We start from the raw sequence: 18,040 nt of genomic DNA, 5'->3' as shown, positions 1-18,040 counted from the left end.
CAGATTCTTCACCAAGTTGAATTTAATTCTGTCTGGACCCGGAGCATTATTGTTGCATGAGAGGAGTGCAATTGAAAATTCCATCATTGTCAAAGGCGTATCTATGGAATCGTTACTTGTGGGAGCATCGCGAATGATTTTCTGCGCAGGAGCAGAATCTGGACAAACTTTCTTCGCAAAATTAAATATCCAGCGATTCGAAAAATCTCCGCTTTCATTAGTTACGTTTCGATTCCTCGTTCTTCTGGCAGTATTCCAAAGAGTACTCATTGATGTTTCTCTTGACAAGCCATCAACGAAGCGTCTCCAATAACTAGACTTTTTGGCACGACGGAGACTGTCAAATTTGTTTTGCAAAATCGAATAATTTTCAAAGTTCGCACGTGTACACCCTTTCCGTTTCATAATTTCTTTGTAAGTAACTTGTTTAGCTTCATATGCATCCGAGCACTCTTTGTCGCACCAGGGATTAGGAGGCCGGCTATTCATTGTCATGCCAGTATTGCATTTCGTTTGGGTTTGTTCTGCTGCTTCAATAATCAAACCCGCTAGAAATTCATATTCTTCGGTAGGTGGTAGCTCTTCCGTCGAAACAAGAGAAGTGGAAATTCAAGATTGGTATTTTTTCCAATCAATATTTCGTGTCAAGTCACAAGGGACATTGATTGAATTCGTGAGGCCTAATTCACTGTTAATTGAAATAACGACTGGCAAATGATCGCTACCGTGAGGATCAGGTACAACCTTCCACGTGCAATCTAACCGAAGTGATGTCGAGCATAGAGATAGATCTAATGCACTTGGTCGTGCGGGTGGTCTGGGGATGCGTGTTATTTTGCCTGTATTTAAAACTGTCATATTGAGCTCGTCACAAACATTGTATATCAAAGAGGATCGATTATCATCGAAGAGGGAACCCCACAATACTCCGTGCGAGTTGAAGTCTCCCAGTATCAGCCGCGGAGCAGCCATGGATTCCACTACCTCAAAAATCTGACTTTGTCCAATTTGAGCTTTAGGAGGTATATATATAGATGCGATAGACACGTCTTTGCCTTTAATATTCGTTTGGACAGCTACAGCCTCAATGCCCGCGAACAAGGGGATGTTAATTCTATGGAAAGAATAGCACTTTTTAATTCCTAGAAGCACTCCTCCATACGGGGTGTCTCGGTCTAGGCCATTATTCGAAATCATTTAAGTTGAAATTAATGTTTGAGGTAAGCCATGTTTCACATAGAGCAAAAGCATCGCATTTTAAATTATGCAGTAAAATTTTTAAGGAATCAATTTTTGGTATGATACTTCTGCAATTTCACTGTAAAACAGTGATGGAGTCTTTCACCTTAGGAGTTGAATTAACCATTGAAAGATATAATTGCTGCAAGGATGGGCCATTGAGCAATCAGCTGCTCTAAAAATGTTCTAATTATTGGGAGGAACGCTGAAAGTATACTTTTTAGTGGTTCAGAAATATTGAATGCTTTGAAAATCCAATCAACAATTTCAGAAAATTTAATAAACCTATCCCCGGTTGAGGCTCGGAGGAAGTTGAAGTTTTATTATTTCCAGTAATGGTGTTCTGTTTGGATTGTACATTACCAAAACCGGGAGGGACTGGCTTCGGTATTGCATCGGAATTCTTTAGCTTTGGCCGCAATTTATTTGTTGGAGGAGAAATTTTAAAGCCCTTGCTTGGCAGTTTGGGAAAAGAGGATTGTTTTCTTTTCCTGGATGCTCTAGGTAAAACAAATGATGTACCTTCGGACGCTTCGTCAGAGTCAGACTCTTTCGTCAATAGAATAGCGTATCTGTTTTCTGGGACCGTGGGTTCAGGAGAAGCATTTTTCAGTATTTCTGCATAAGAGCGCTTAGACCTCTCCTTCAAGGATCGTTTAATTTTATCCTCCCGCAATTTATATATGGGACATGCAAGGAGCTCGTGTGAATTTTCTCCGCAATGTAAACATTTTTCTAAGTTTTTATTGCATGTATCCTCTTGCAGGGATGTTATGCACCTCAGAGCAAATAAAGAGAAAAAAACAAACGCACTTTTCATGCGAACCACCGCTCTTCTCTTTCACAATAAACCTCTTCACTCCGATGCGTGTTGCTCCCACACGTGTATTCTACTCCATGGCTGCACGCCACAAAGAGTAGAAATAAAGAGGCTCTTTAGTGTGTATCTTGGTCCCATGCGCACGTAAGTAGAGAAGGCAACCAAAAAACATTTTTAAAACGTTCTTCCGGCCAAACTTTATCTGAATTGTAGTTTGATTCGCCTTCTTACCTGTTTTCCAGTGAGGGGAGGCACAAAAAGGTGACTCTTTGAACGAAATTGTGCAGCTCTTGGTGCACTCTTTTTCGTTTTCAAGTGTCTCTTTGTGCGGTCGTTCTGCACATCGCAGTGTTTTTGTGCTGCTCTATTTTCAATCGGTGTATTTCGCTCTTTGTGGCTCATTGTGTGAGCAAATAACAAGCCTGTCCTCTTGATGAGGCCCCCCACATTTGCCACACCGTACCTTATTGGAACAGTAAGTGGCTGTGTGGCCAAGCTGTTTACAATTGAGGCAATTCATCACACGAGGGATGAAAAGGCAAACGGGGAGACGAATTTTATTAATAAGAACATGGCTAGGCAAAGCAGACCCAGCGAAAGTTACACGAAATGAATAGGATGGTCGGTAAACTTTTTTCTCTTCTTCATGTGATACTGAGTACAATTGCTTACAATCGAGTATTTTTACTTAATTAAGCAGGGTGTTCTTGAAACAACCAACACCATGCAGTATATCCTCGGCAGTGATGCTGGGTTCGGAGATGACTCCATCGCATTCTATATCGCGCGAAAGTATATAAACTTTATATTCACGCGTGAAGAGTTCGCAGGCTACTATCTCGTTAGCTTGTCTAATGTTATCAATGCTAACTCGAAGTTTGTCTTTATTTACTTTCACGATCTCTGTTACAGCAGAAAATCGTGAAGCCAGATCCCGTGCAATTTGCACAAGGTTTAATGGCTTTCCTTTCCGCCTGAAGAAAACCTGCCAAGGTCCAGCAGACCCTTGAGGGTATAATTTTATTCTAGGGGGAGTTGAGGGAGGGGGATCAGAAGAATTTTGCTCTTGTGAAATGGAGGATTCCATCTCACTATCCTCCATCTCGCCTACCATACACAGTAAGTTAATTAAATACTAACACTAGCAAAATTATACTAAAATCTACCTGTCCTTCGAAGAGTTGCAGATTCACGCTGTCTCCCTCTGTCACATGCTCGGGTTGAACACAGCGTAACCACCACTACCAAGATGGAGCCGCTGTTTACCTGTGGGTCCAGGGGTATTTCCTTACTACGCAGCGTGGCTAGGTACACAAATACACAAAAGCCTGTATCTGCACTAGCACAGATGAATAAGTGATGATGAAGCGAGACGCGTCACCAACAAGATGCAGCTCTGTCTCCCTTAGCGCCGACTTATGCAGCGTAACCACTACCACCACCAAGGTGGGGCCGCCGCTTACCTGTGGGTCCAGAGGTATTCCCCTATTACGCAGCGTGGATAGGTACACAAATACTCAAAATCCCGTATCTGCACTAATACGGATGAATGAGTGATGATGAAGCGAGCCGCTTCACTCCGTCGCAAGCGCCGGTTGTATGCAACGCAACCACTACTACCACCAAGGTGGGGCGCCGTTTACCTGAGACTTCGTTGCCTTCGCACCAACACTCGCTTATCGCGTGGTACCACCACCAAACGACCGCTCTCGCAGCCAACAATCCTGCCTGTCTCCGCACCAACACAGCATCAAATACTGACACGGTACACAAACTTCTAGCCTATTCACGGCTTGCACATCCTTGGTTGCTACAACCAATCAGCAAACACAACCTTTCAAGGCGAAGGCTAAAACTGTTATGAGTAATGAATACTTACCAATGGAACTAGTTCCATCAATGATAGCCGTAACTGTGGCTAAAGCCTTTGCGTTCCCGTTCAATGAGCTATGCTGACCTTAAAATAGAATTATATCAATTTGATAAGTGCAGTAAGATTTTCTGGCTTCAATTTTTATTCGCCTAGATCGAAAATGAAATCGATTTAGTCAAATCGATTCCTGTAATCAAAAAAATCGTTGGAGTCAAATATCGAATCGGGAAAGATCGAATGCATAAAAGCGATTTTACAAGGTCAGGCGGTCGATCCGTAATCCGTACTCCCGCAGATTCAGTTATTTAGAGCTGTTTTCGAGCCTTAATGTCGCCCTTACTTTCATGAATTTCTGATGACAAAAGAATCAAATGAATGAAGGGTCACCGAGCTTTTTCGAAGTTAGTATTATTTTTAATAGGTTTCTTTGATACGTATCAACACAACTAACCCTGGATCTTTTACGTTTTTATAATAAGGAAGTATAACAAATACTAAAATATGTCTACCGGATCTTGGTGCAATTTGCTGCTGCGTGTTGAGACCCTCTTCCTTGGCGGTGAAGCATTAATTGCATTATCCGCAGCAGTTCTGCCTTATTCGCACGCTTAGCCTTCTCTCGCGTGTTCGTTCACGTCCGTGTCGTAATCGATACTGCTTTCTATCTGTTTGCAGTCAGAAGTTCTTATTTATTTGTTGCTCTTATGAATCCCTGTTGTAAACCCATCTTCATAGATATTTGCTCATTTATTGGTGATGTTGATTTGGAAGCGCTTGTCGAAGTTTTTGTACCTTCGCTATTGGTTGTTTGCATGGCTGTTTTTGGTTTATCTGTAAGTGTGGGTGGCTGCTTGTTTCAGTTGTCTGGGCTAGATGAGGTTTGATTATTTGCTTCGGCGCATTTTTTTCTGCAATTGGTCGTTTGGTTGACAAAACTAACATGTAGTAGTCTACCTGAGATATGTAATCAGCGTTGTAGGTTACGCCATCCCGCCCGCTGCTCAGACAATCTTCGCCTTCATTCACGAAGGTTCACTAGCAACCCTACTGGTAGAAAATGTTTCCAAGCACATGGGAGTTAGTGTGGTGCCGGAGTCCCTTATCTTACAGTGAACTAGCAACATGACGAGAAAGGAGATTCAAATCCACATAGTAAGCTAGCTACTTCTTCCGAAGCAGACACTGCGGTTTCAAGCTCTTGCGAAACACTCCCACTGGACGCCGAGGTGCAACCGAAGTAGCTAATTGGATTGAATAATCTGCGTTTGACTGTCCCGATAAAGCTGCGCGAAGAAAGAAGCAATTAGCCGATCGCGGCGAAATGTCGACAAAGCTGGAATATCTATGGTTGCTGTAAAGGCCAGCCAGTACAGAAAACGCTCGTTAGTTTACATGTTGGCAAAATATTCGATCCTGATCGACTGTTAAATGAACAGTTCTAATATTATTTAATGGTTGAACGGGCAGACGGTACGAATGCTATCGAGAAACCATGATACTAGAATCTAACCATGATACTAGAAGAACAAGCTAGAAGAACAATTCAAGAAACAACCCGTCGTTTGGGTTTGAATAGCCCAGCTACAAAAAGAGCTAGCAGCCTTGAAGGAAAGCAAACCTCAAAGATCCTACTTAGCAGAAGGCAAAGGATTCTTCACATTTCCTTTCGAACATGTTCAGATGAACCTGCCTAGTCCTAGTTTTCCGTTCTAAGTTTCTAACTGATTCGCTCTAAAATACCTATCCGTCTTTCAATTTCATCGCTTTCGTTTCTCTTAGTCTTAAATTGGCCGCAAATAGCCAACAGCAAAGCTCAAAGCACAGATGACAATGAAAACGCAATGGAGCAACTATACCTGTTCCACCCAGCTTGTTAGTAGAATCCGTTTGCTCGGATTCACACGGGGTCAGCAATAACAGCTAAATCTGCATCTGCATAGCAGACCGACTAGGAATCGTAGTCTCAACCGTAGCTCAGACCCCCACCCGGAGGAATAAACTACACACTGGTCATTCAGAGGAACACCAACGCCCTGAGAGCTAACCTAGGTGACTTCCAACGCATGATTGTACACTCAGCATCCATCTGGCTCGCTATACAAGAGACACACATAATAGGGCATCGTTATACTTCGGATTTAGCTAAAGGGTCGACTCTATCAGGTGGTCGGGCTAGGAACCAGAGCTGCCATCTGAGTTGGTGAAACTGGACACCGACTTGATTGTGGTCGCCTACTTTTCTGTAAGATTAGTCCTCGATGGTTGCTGGCGCGGCGGCATCTATATACATCCCTCAGGAAGTAAAAGACGTCGGAAATAAATTGCGGAATATCTTCATATAGCTGTAAACTCCCTTCCTGCTAATGAGTGACTTCAACGCCCATTACACAACGTGGGGCTCAATGAGGTGTTGCCATCGCGGTGACATTGGAAACAGCGATCACTTCCTTATTGTAATTTCTCATAGTCGGATGCCCCTATCGACGTCGTCGTTGGATCTACAATCGGGCGGATTGGCCCACCTGCGATGACAAAGTTCGAGCACTTAAAATACCCCCTGACCATCATCGATGGGATGAGATTGGCGGGTTTTCAGCGCTATAAGAATCAGGCTAGGCTGGCCATCGTCAAAGCCAATGAGATCAGCTGGGCGGCCTTCCTAGATGGGATAAGTTCCGACTCATTGATTGCGAAACTGTGGAGAAGGGTAAATACGCTAAGTGACAAAAGAAAACAAAACGGCTTTGCAATAACGTGCAACGGTACCACAGCAGTTGAGCCCTATGAAATTGCATACGAAATCGGGAAACATTTCGCCTTGATCTCGGGGGACTCCTGTCTCCCACACTCCTTTCTAAAAATGAAGAGGGCCATAGAAGCCACCCCTACAATATTCAAGTCAGATGCAAGCCAGAATTACAAGAAACCTTTCTCAGGTGTAAAAATCGCCACTACGCTAAGTACAGCACAGGGCAATTCTGTCGGACTCAATGACTTCGGCTATCCCCTGATAATACATCAACCTCCGGTTGCCAAGCGAGTGCTACTAGACGGTTCTGGGGAGGCGAGCCTGGAGAATTACACTCATGAGCTGCATTGAAATGCGGGGGGATCAGAAGCCCGAATGGCTTCCGACAAAGAGCGCTTTCCCGCTTCCGCGTGAGTTATACGAATATCACCCATGCTCACACCATCACCCACGTCAACCCTCCAGTATGCAGAACACAAGACTCACGGTGGAGCACTTACTCATAAACTACCGGGAGTTCGAAAACCTGCGACGACACAATTTATCCTCCTCAATTCGGGAAACACTAGCAAACGAGGTGCACAAAGACAAAATGCCAATTTTCTCGAACTCATCTAAGGCAGAACACAAACGGGTTGACCTCACATCATCCATATACCACCACTGCTCAGTGGACCTTCCGCGACACCCGGACCCGGTGCTGGGAAGGTTCTCTCGTGGCCCTTCTACCACCACAATCCGCCAGTCTACCTCCCACCCAGCGAGATCATCGCCACATCCGGATCGGGCGCTAGGGGAGGCCTTTCGAGGCCTTTCGACTGCCACATTTACTAGTGTCCAAACGTGTTGGAAATTTATTCCACCCGGTATGCCCCGCTTGGGAGCGTCTCGAGCGATCCATGAAAGTGGTAGTAGGATCACTACACTAGAAGCATCCCGCAAGCCCGATAATTAAACACTGCTAATTATGTATGAGGCAGAGGCTACTGTGTATTGTATGCCCCTGACATATCGTCGCTGTTGTGCTATCTTATGATAAACGTCCTCTTGGGGTAAATTGAGTTAGATGTACCACATTCCTGGTCTGATTTTGATATTCTGCTTGGTTACCACACCCTCACAGTTGAATATACAAACGACAAAGATTCTTATTTAGATTGGAAAATTTCTAAAATGTCAGTCAACATATTTGCACCGGTGATCCTTCGACAAATAGAAAATTTCACCGGACGTTAACTGCGCTCTACGCATAATTGTCCCATACGTATAGGGAATCCCATAGCACATGGGACATTTATGCGTATAGCAGCAGTCAAGTGAATATGTCCAAATCAATATATAAAGATTGCCTTACCTAACTCAGCACTGACGGAAGTAGTTATAAGTGCATAAGGACCGTTCACTAGTACTCCTGTCAAAAAGAGTAGGCAGATGTTAACGGACAATGAGATCGCACCCCACTTTTGATAAATAAGCAACTGAAAGTAAAAACACTGTATTATGCTGTATGAGACAAAATAATTGAATGAAACTCACAGTCGGAGCAGCTAACAGCAGCATTCCAGTACAAGTGCTCGCAGACATTCCAGTCGAGTCAGAGATCATACCAGCCGCAATAGCACCAACGATGCCCCCAATATCGAACAATGTCGATATATCCGCACTTAATTCTGCACCCATCGTCGCTGTGAAGAAAATGTCGGTTAGATAATCGTCCTGCTTACTTTCAATCGATTTTTTGTTGACTTACTGGAGGACTGAATGTACAGTGGAAGCCAGAAGAGGAATGTATAGCTAAGGCAACTGCTTGTAGTTGACACTCTCATAATGATCAACGTAAAACATATGCCCTATTTTTCTTTAGTTGTATAACATATCTACCATGCACTTACTACGTTAGAATAATAGCTGCCACGTAAGCTTCTTAATGAAGAATTTTCCTACAGGTGTTAATATCATGCAAATAAACAAAAAAGCTGTAACATAGTTTACAAGTAGTGAACAATCACCTTACCTGTTCGCTGTTAGTAATAGCAACCTCATCGGTATCAGAATTCCCCGCCGAATCACCAGATCTACCATCTTCTAGCCTCCTGAAGCCATTCTTTCTATCTCCAACTTTTTCCTGACAGTCAACAATCTCAGGCTGATCCACCAGAAACAAAAACATAACAAACCCAAACACTCCCATCAAAAATCCTGGCACGATGAACGACATGGCCCATTCACTTTCCACATAGTGAGCCGCTATGTGTGACTGTTCTAGATGCCAAAGATCAACCCACGCTTTGATTTTCCGAACCAACATCCTACAATAGTCACAACGCCTGGCCACCCGGTTGTTTGGAACATTCCGGCCATCGCTTGCACGAACACGAAATATGCCATTGAGTGAATGTCGTACACTTTGGCCACGCCGAACAGATATCAAAAAATGCCGGAAAACAGCATTCCAAGCGATAGAAAATAACGCAGTGACACCCGTTCCGCTATGAAGTCCGAAAAGAACATCGCAATTGCATAGCTGAACAGAAACGAGGAGTCCAACGAACCAAGCAGCGCTGCAGAGTCGGGCCCATCGAATGGAGGATAATCGCACCAGGTGCTGTCGGTTGTTCACCGACATTATGTATGAACTCTGGTGGTAATCGAACGCCGGAACAGTTTCGATGCAGTACCGACTTAACGACGGAAATGGGCTTCCTCGTCTTGTGGTAGCACATGTACGCTAAATATGTTAACGCTACAGTCGAGCCCTTGCAGCCAGCGTTCATCAGTCGTCCCGGTCCTGTATGTGTGGGTGGGGAAAGGGTCTTCCAAGCCGCCTTTCTCGGCAAGTATTATAAAAATTGTAACGATACAACGGTTGAACCGATTCACGCTTCTAGCTCATCGTACGACTCTCGCCGCAAGCTGCTACCACCCCGTTCCTGCTCTCCGCATTCCGCCATCGGGTTCCAACGCATACTGGGACGCACCGCAGTTGGCACTATGGAAGCCCTCGATCCCCCCGCCACAGTCGAGCACTTGCAGCCAGCGATCATCAGTCGTCCCGGTCCTGTGTGTGGGATGGGTGAAAGGGTCTTCCAACCTGCCGCAAATGGCAAGTATACATCTGTTCCGAACACTTCAAGCGCTGATGTATTCTTCGCTTCCAGTTTTTTGCCTTTTTCTCCGACATCATGTTATCAGATGCCAACCACTTCTCTCGACAACGACGATAGTCGTATTTTGGGGCGCGACGCAGTTGATTCGGGATGCCTCGAATCCCTCACCACAGTTGACCAGGCGACCGTGAACCGTTCCGATACTGTTCGTGGGATTGACGAAAGGATCTTATTATACGGCAACATGTCTTCGCTCTCTGCTGTACCTGATCCGTCCTCCAACAACATCGAGGTTTACTATCAGAATGTTGGTGGCTTAAATTCATCAACGGACAGCTATTTGCTCGCGACCACGGGTTGCTGTTACGACGTTATCGCCTTGACCGAGACGTTGCTCGACAACCGTACTCTGTCTCGCCAGGTCTTTGGTTCAACATTCGATGTCTACCGCTGTGACCGCTATGCCCTCAACAGCCACAAGACATCAGGCGGTGATGTTCTTATCGCCGTTCGCCGTGGTATAAAAGCCCGAGTGATCAACGAAGACCGGTGGGCGAGCTCCGAGCAAGTGTGGATAACAGTGAAACTTGCCGATCGCAATCTGTTCCTGTGTGTTGTGTATTTTCCACCCGACAGAATTCGTGCTTACAGCCTGATCGATGTACATCTTTCCTCCGTTTCTTTTATCGCCTCGATCGCCGCCCCGTCTGATGATATCGTTATACTGGGCGACTTCAACTTACCTGGCTTGACGTGGTGCCAAGCAAGTAATGGTTTTCTACGATTGGATATCGAAAAATCTGCGCTTTTTAACAATGCCAGTTGTATTTTGGATAACTACAGCAGCGCAACTCTTCGGCAAATTAATAATGTCACCAACGAGAATGGACGTACATTGGACCTCTGCTTTGTAAGAGCCCGGGACTGCACTCCGTACTGCTGCACTGCACCGACTCCTTTAGTCAAGCAGGTGCGTCATCATCCCCCACTACATCTTGTATTCGCTGGTAACCTAGGAGTGAATTTTGAAGACGTCTCAAGCTCTATCGTCTACGATTTTAAAAACGCTGACTACGACAGCATCGTTAGCACGCTGTTGGATATAAACTGGGACGAAAATATTAACAATGACGACGCGAACGAAGCAGCGATGACGTTTTCTAGTATTCTTAACTACCTTATCGACCGCCATGTACCAAAACGAACAATTAGTACCGATGAACACCCTCCCTGGCAATCAACCGTCCTTAGACGTTTAAAATCTGCCAAACGAGCTGCATTTAAAAAATTCTCGAAGCATAAGACACTTGCATTACGAAATCACTACTTTCAACTCAACCACGAATATAAACAACAAATCAGACGCGCCTTTTTTAGACACCAGCGAAACGTTGAGCGTCAACTGAAATCCAAGCCCAAGTCGTTCTGGGAGTATGTTAACGAGCAGCGAAAATAATCCGGTTTGCCATCTTGTATGTCGTTTAATGGAATTTTAGGCACCGACACTAAGGAAATTTGCCAACTGTTCTCCGACAAATTTTCAAGCGTTTTTTCCAACGAGCGCCTGTCACCACAACAAGTCGCTGCAGCCGCTAATTTAACTCCTTCCCTAGGACGAACCATCAACCGAATTTGTGTCGATAATGCTGCCATTCTTGCAGCAAATGCCAAACTGAAAGCATCTTGTTCCCCGGGTCCAGATGGTGTTCCCTCGATTTTTGTCAAAAAGTGCATCAGCGGGCTTCTTGAACCACTTCGGGAGTCTTCGAGCTATCACTCACTACTGGAACATTCCCTTCCTGCTGGAAAGCAGCGCACATGTTTCCAGTTCATAAAAAAGGAAACAAATCGAACATTGACAATTATCGGGGAATCTCGTGTTTAAGTGCTGTATCAAAACTGTTCTAGCTGGTTTTGTTAGATCCTATTTTCTTTCACTGCAAACACTACATTGCAGATGACCAACACGGTTTCATGCCTAAACGATCGACAACGACTAACCTGCTCTCGTTCACAACATATGTAATGGATGGATTCGCTGACGGATTGCAAACCGATGCTATTTATATGGATCTATCTGCGGCCTTCGACAAAATCAACCACGATATCGCAATAGCGAAGCTGGACAAACTCGGCATTCATGGACAACTTCTGCGCTGGTTTCGTTCCTACCTCGATGGAAGGCAACTCCAAATCAGCATTAAGGACTGTCTATCTGCACCATTCTTCGCTACATCCGGCATCCCACAAGGAAGCCATCTCGGTCCAGTAATATTCCTCCTCTACTTTAATGACGTCAATTTCACATTACAAGGACCCCGCCTTTCTTTCGCCGACGACATGAAAATTTTTCAACAAATACGGGATAAAACCAATGCCGAGCTTCTTCAGAGGGAACTGAACAGCTTTAGTACGTGGTGTGATCTAAACAGAATGGTTTAAACCCGAGCAAATGCTCAATCGTTACATTCACGCGGAAACGCCAATCGACTCAGTTTAACTACCATTTCTTCGGCTCGAGCATTCCAAGACACTCTCACATCAAAGATCTCGGAGTCATCATGGATTCGGCATTAACATTCAAACCACATACGTCATACATCGTGGATAAGGCATCACGACAGCTTGGGTTCATCTTCCGAATAGCGAAAAACTTCAGGGACGTATATTGTCTTAAATCGCTTTACTGCGCGTTGGTCCGCTCAACGTTAGAATATTGTCCAGCTGTTTGGAATCCGTACTACTAGAACGGGATTGACAGAATCGAGGCTGTCCAACGCATGTTCGTACGCTTCGCCCTTCGTTATCTCCCATGGCGAAACAGATTTCAGCTGCCGAGCTATGAAAACCGTTGCCAGCTAATACACCTCGATAAACTCAGCATTCGGCGGGACTGCTCTCGAGCCCTGTTCGTCTCGGACTTACTCTCTGCCAGAGTGGATTGCCCTACAATCCTTGCACGTCTGGATCTTCAAGCCCGCGTTCGAGCTCTACGCAATAACTCCCTTCTGCGAGTTCCGTTCAGGAGAACCAACTATGGTTGCCAGAGCGCTGTTACCGGACTTCAACGAATTTTTAACAGTGTGGCGACGGCCTTTGACTTCAACAGGACGCGGAATGCGATAAAAGTGAAAATGTTGTCAATTTTAAAATGTAATTAGTTTAAGCAACCACCATTGGGGCCAAGGGGCCTGTTGGTGAAGGTAATAAACAACAACAACAACAACGTGAGTACTGAACATTTGAACCTGAAAGCAGTAGAAAATGTATAATATTTGGTTAAGATTGGCTATACATATTAAAATATTTGGTCATAGAGTTGAGAAGAAGGGTCAGGCAGGCTTAGGTGATTTTTGGCGCACACCTAGCGAACGTAAAATACACGGTTAATGCTAATCAGCTTAACTATGCGCTATGGGTTATGTTCCTGAGAAGTTTTTCCAAGAAAATAAATTACAGGATTTAGATATGTTTATCCATCACATGAAATACATTTTTGTTTCGCGGAAGTACAAGTACACTGTTTTGCTGGAAGAAATCTTGTTAAAAATGTCGCTCGTGATCCGGAGAAGTTTCAGCATATCCTTCGTCTGCTCAGCACCAACATTGACGACAAGCGTACTGTTCTAATTGCGCTAACGGCCATCAAGGGTGTCGGTTGACGATACGCCCATGTCAGTCAGAAGGATATCATCGATGGCAAGTAATCGCAGCTGACGTCCGCCAGCGTGGGCTCAAAACTGCGTGAAGATTTGGAGCGACTGTAGAAGATTCGTGCCCACTCGGGGCCTGCGAGTGCGGTCAGCACACCAAGACCACCGGTTATCGTGGTGTTTCCAAGAAGAAGTAAGGCTGGATTCAGCTGTGCATTCGGTGGAAGCTTATACATTGTCGATATAAATTAGATTGAAAGGTGGATGCTTTTTATTCAAAGCGAGTGGTTTGTGATATAGATTACAAAATACGAAGAATCGAATAAACAGTTGAACGGTAAATAAAAATCTGAATATAATGTAGCAAACGCTTAGCAACTGCATAAATTACATAAATCATGCGACCTTTCTTTTAAAGGACAAAAATTGTACCGAGTGATGTCTCGATTAGTCAAGCACATTTCTGAGTCGCTTGCGGGTATAGGGAAACGAACTGTCTTTTAGCATAAGAGCCAAACACCTTCGAGTATGCAACTTTTTCCTTCCTAAAGAAAAGAAAAATGGATGGAACAATTTGTGCATAAGGGCACAACACCTAACTTAGGCACCAATTTGGTGTTAGTTTGGATATATCGTCTAACTGGCAGCAAGTTGGTGTCACGAAACATTAAAATAAATTTTCTAAGTTAGGTGCTGTGTTCTTACGCACAAATTGGTTTATATTTTTTTTCCTTTACACGAAAAGAAATTTCCATAATAAATGTATCTGGCAAACCACATACATTTTTGCCATAAAGATTTATTTATAAATCATATATGCCATTGGAATACAGGTCATAATGCACATCATAAGAAAATCATAACACCAAACTTATACATTTCATACCAAGTCAACATATTCAATATTAGGCTTCACATCTCATTTATTGAAATGTTGCATGAAGTTCATAAGAATAACAATAATAAAATCATTAGGTTCGCTTATATGTTTCATTATTATTATTTGCATGTCTAAACGTACAATTTTCTCGAATTTAAGAACAATCAAATGCTGTAAAAAACTAAAATTTACGCTTTCTTTATTATATAGCAATTACTTGGTTCAAAAGATGTTACATTTGTTTAGTATATTCATAAATTTTGAATATAACCTAACCGATAATGGTCCTGTTAAGTAACTGCTTTTTCTAATAGAGGTATTGCGGGCTAAACCATCGACTTTAAGTCCCAGATGACCCAAAAGCAGTCCAATTTTTTTAATGATAGTAGACTCGTTTCCGCATTTCGTTTTGGGGTGGAATATGGTGATGTTTCTGTGGAAAAACTTTCTTGGACGATCGATTCCTCAATAATTGATTATTTCAGGGAGGCTACCGGTAATTATGGAGATAGTACCTCGTTAAATCCTAGCAGCTGAATATCCTGAAACACGAGAATGGTCGTTATTAGAATAAATTGTTGCATCAAATTTTATAATCTTGTCTGTTGCTGCGTCCAGCGGGTAAGACGAGCATTCCGACAAGAGCGTTTTATTAATGGTGAACAGTAGCGAAAAATCGAATCGATTTTCGCTGTAAGTAAATGCAATATAGTTTTGATTATAATGAAATTAAATGCAATATAGTTCATAATAGTTACCTAACAACACTTCCTAGGACATCTGTAATGAGTTAACCACAATGTACGACAACAACGACATAGTCAAAATTATTAGTTAAACCTATTACATTCTCGCCATAAGGCAAAACTTATACTTTTCATTGGGGACTGTAATACATCATGTATATACGTTTTATTGAAATATTTCATGAACAATATGTTTGCCCATATAAAGCATATATTTTAAAATATTATAAATTCTATGAATCAAATCTAATAAATAAAATAATTAATTTTTTTACGTGTAGGGGAAAAACAAAGGTTACATGATTGCTGGCTTTGATGTCAAAAGACAGTTCGTTTCGCTATGCTTGTCAACGACCCAAAGCTTCTGTGCTTGGCTAACCGAGACATTATTCGGCACCAGCCAGTTCTTTCTTTATTCTTTATTGTAGCAGGGAAAAACCCTCTTGATATTAGAAAACATACGTACTCTTTCTCAAATGGGTGCAAACCAAACTGTTCGTACCAAGAGATATGACATAATCCAAATGATACATAATTACTTATAGCTATATAAATTACATCCTAAAATAACACATCTAATTTTATAATAACAATAAGCATCACAAACTTTATATTAAACTACGGGTCATGTAAATGTGACATATTATCGGGAAAGTTTTTTGGGCGCTGCTTTGAAGCCGCGGGCAGACAAACCATGGACTTTTCAACAAGACTCGACACCGTCTCGAAACACGAGTGTACCAGAACTGGCTAAAAATTAACGTTCCGAACTACATTTCGACCACGCAATCGCCCTCAAATTCACCACAAGTGAATCCAATGGATTATTCTACCTGGTCTATTTTGGAGAGCAAGGTCCGAAGTAAAAAACACACCCGCCTCCAGACGCTGAAGAAAGCCATTGTCCGTGAGTGGGCTAAAATACCGGTAAGTCATTCGGACAGCATGGGTTTCGTTTTATGACCGTCTGAAGGCCATAGTAAAGGTAAAAGGTAAATTTCTTGAAAGTGGGGGATTAAACGTTGATTTTTTTTAATGAAGCTAAGGAAAATTTACAGCTATCTTTTGTCGAGGATTGTCCTACTGGAGCTGTAGAGCTAGGCTCTCGGAAGGGCTCCCCGTCAGAATCACACACTACAATTTCAGACGAGACGGGAATTGTCACGCACTAAAACACTGCTTAAGGCCAATTGCAGCGGGCTGTGAATGTGATAATCATTGTACGGTAAATGTGATATTCATTGTACGGTTTAAATATGTGCGGGATACTTCTCGATTGCGTGTATTGTCGCGAAGCGTTTGTACGTTAACGTGTTCGAACGCGTGTACGTGTATTTTATAACCGTGTATCCTTTCGCATATTCTCGTATGTTCTTGGATGATCGCGCACGGACCGTCAATCTGATATTCAATTTATGGAGTATGGATCCAAGTTGCTAGGACGGAGGGTAATTTTTTCCGGCTGCGACAGATTCATGATCGCGCGTTTGTTGGTTCGCGTTTGAGACCGCGTTTGAAACTTCATAAGTACTAAAAAGGTTCACCTTATTTCCGGGTTGTTATCAAGTTTGCGCGATCGCTGGCGTGGATATACGGTGTTGATCGCGAAGGGCTTAAGCATTCGTATGTTAACGTGTTTGACGCGAGTGCTCGCGTACATGTGACTTCGCGTGTATAAATTTGATTTTGTAACCGTATGGCCATTCACATATTCGCGTTCGTTCTTGGATGATTACACGGACCGCCATTCTGATATTTGGTTTTCGGTGTACGGTTCACATTTTGACAGAGAGTGAGTTACACCATATCACTAGAGTTCCCAGTCATGTCGCTATGGAACGTGTTGTCTAGTGGATATGAGAGCTTTCTTTTTTTAACCGTGATGTGTCCGACGCGGTACGCTTTTCAGGTTTCAATTAATGAAATTCCAATGTTTTATCCATGGCAAGAAATTGAAACTTTGTGACATCTTAGAATTAACTAAGTCAAGCTTTTCGGTTAATAATATTGTTGATATAGTAAGGGGGGAGTTAGGAGGGGCTCCTGTTTTTTTTTAATATAGTGTGGATAACATCATGCCTTTTGATGACGTTTCTCATAGTGTAGAGCAGTGTTTTTCAACCGGGGGTGAATTCACCCCAGGGGTACGTCAGATTATGAACTACTCCGGGTAAATTTCGAGTAATTATCCTACTCCGGGTAAATTTCGAGTAATTAACCTAATATTTCCATCGAATTATTGTCTCTATATTATAGTCAATAATTCGATGGAAATATTAGGATAACAAGTTTGAATTTACCCGGAATAATTCATAATTTCACGTACTCCTGGGGGTGAATTCACCCCCGGCCCGGTTGAAAAAACATTGGTGTAGAGCATCAGGACGGAGTTCTTGGAATGCCAAAGGAAGTGTTTTTTTCTTGTTTTATTAATAATATAATAATAATAATAATCTGGTGGTGCTCTGTAGCTCAACGCTATACCGGAAAATCTCTTTCCAACTTTATTTTCCTCGGCAATCAACATACCTGACGAATCGGAGACTCCTTCTGTGTCAGGTAAAGCCAAGGAGGGTATATGTCCTTCCGAAGCAATTATAGATTCTGCACACCCTCAAAACAAATCTCAATTGCAGTCTGTCGACAAAAACAATTCGTTTGATTCTACCATCATTGCAATCCTGCCTGGTAAACAACTTCAATGTCTAAGTGGAAAGTTAGATCGCATCGCTTCTGCTCGCTCAGAACGCCTCCCACTACAGACTGCTGCTGAACACAACAATTTAGACGCCGTCACCGAAGATTATCTGCACAGTAGTCGACTGGAATTTCACCCTCCTGACCCGGTCGTGCTCTCTAACGATTTTAACCAACTAAATGAAGATGCACTTTGTTCGTTGCTGCCATCACCGGGACGCCCGTTATACAGTACTACGGAAGCCCCCGAGCGCTCCGACGCAGTCGCGCTACCAG

General features: G+C 43.1%; 1 protein-coding gene and 1 pseudogene across 1 annotated transcript in view; one reads left to right on the top strand and one right to left on the bottom strand.

The window, feature by feature from the left end:
* The window catches only part of LOC131687881 (probable chitinase 10), a 57,613-nt gene that overhangs the window by 27,073 nt on the left and 12,500 nt on the right, over window positions 1-18,040 (top strand).
* LOC131691845 (glucose-6-phosphate exchanger SLC37A2-like) lies at window positions 8,535-9,774 on the bottom strand (annotated as a pseudogene).

This window comes from Topomyia yanbarensis, chromosome 3 (assembly GCF_030247195.1).
Source record: "Topomyia yanbarensis strain Yona2022 chromosome 3, ASM3024719v1, whole genome shotgun sequence".
Classification (NCBI taxonomy): domain Eukaryota; kingdom Metazoa; phylum Arthropoda; class Insecta; order Diptera; family Culicidae; genus Topomyia; species Topomyia yanbarensis.
Note: the sequence above shows the minus strand (reverse complement) of the source record. Positions and strands in the feature narration are given on the sequence as shown.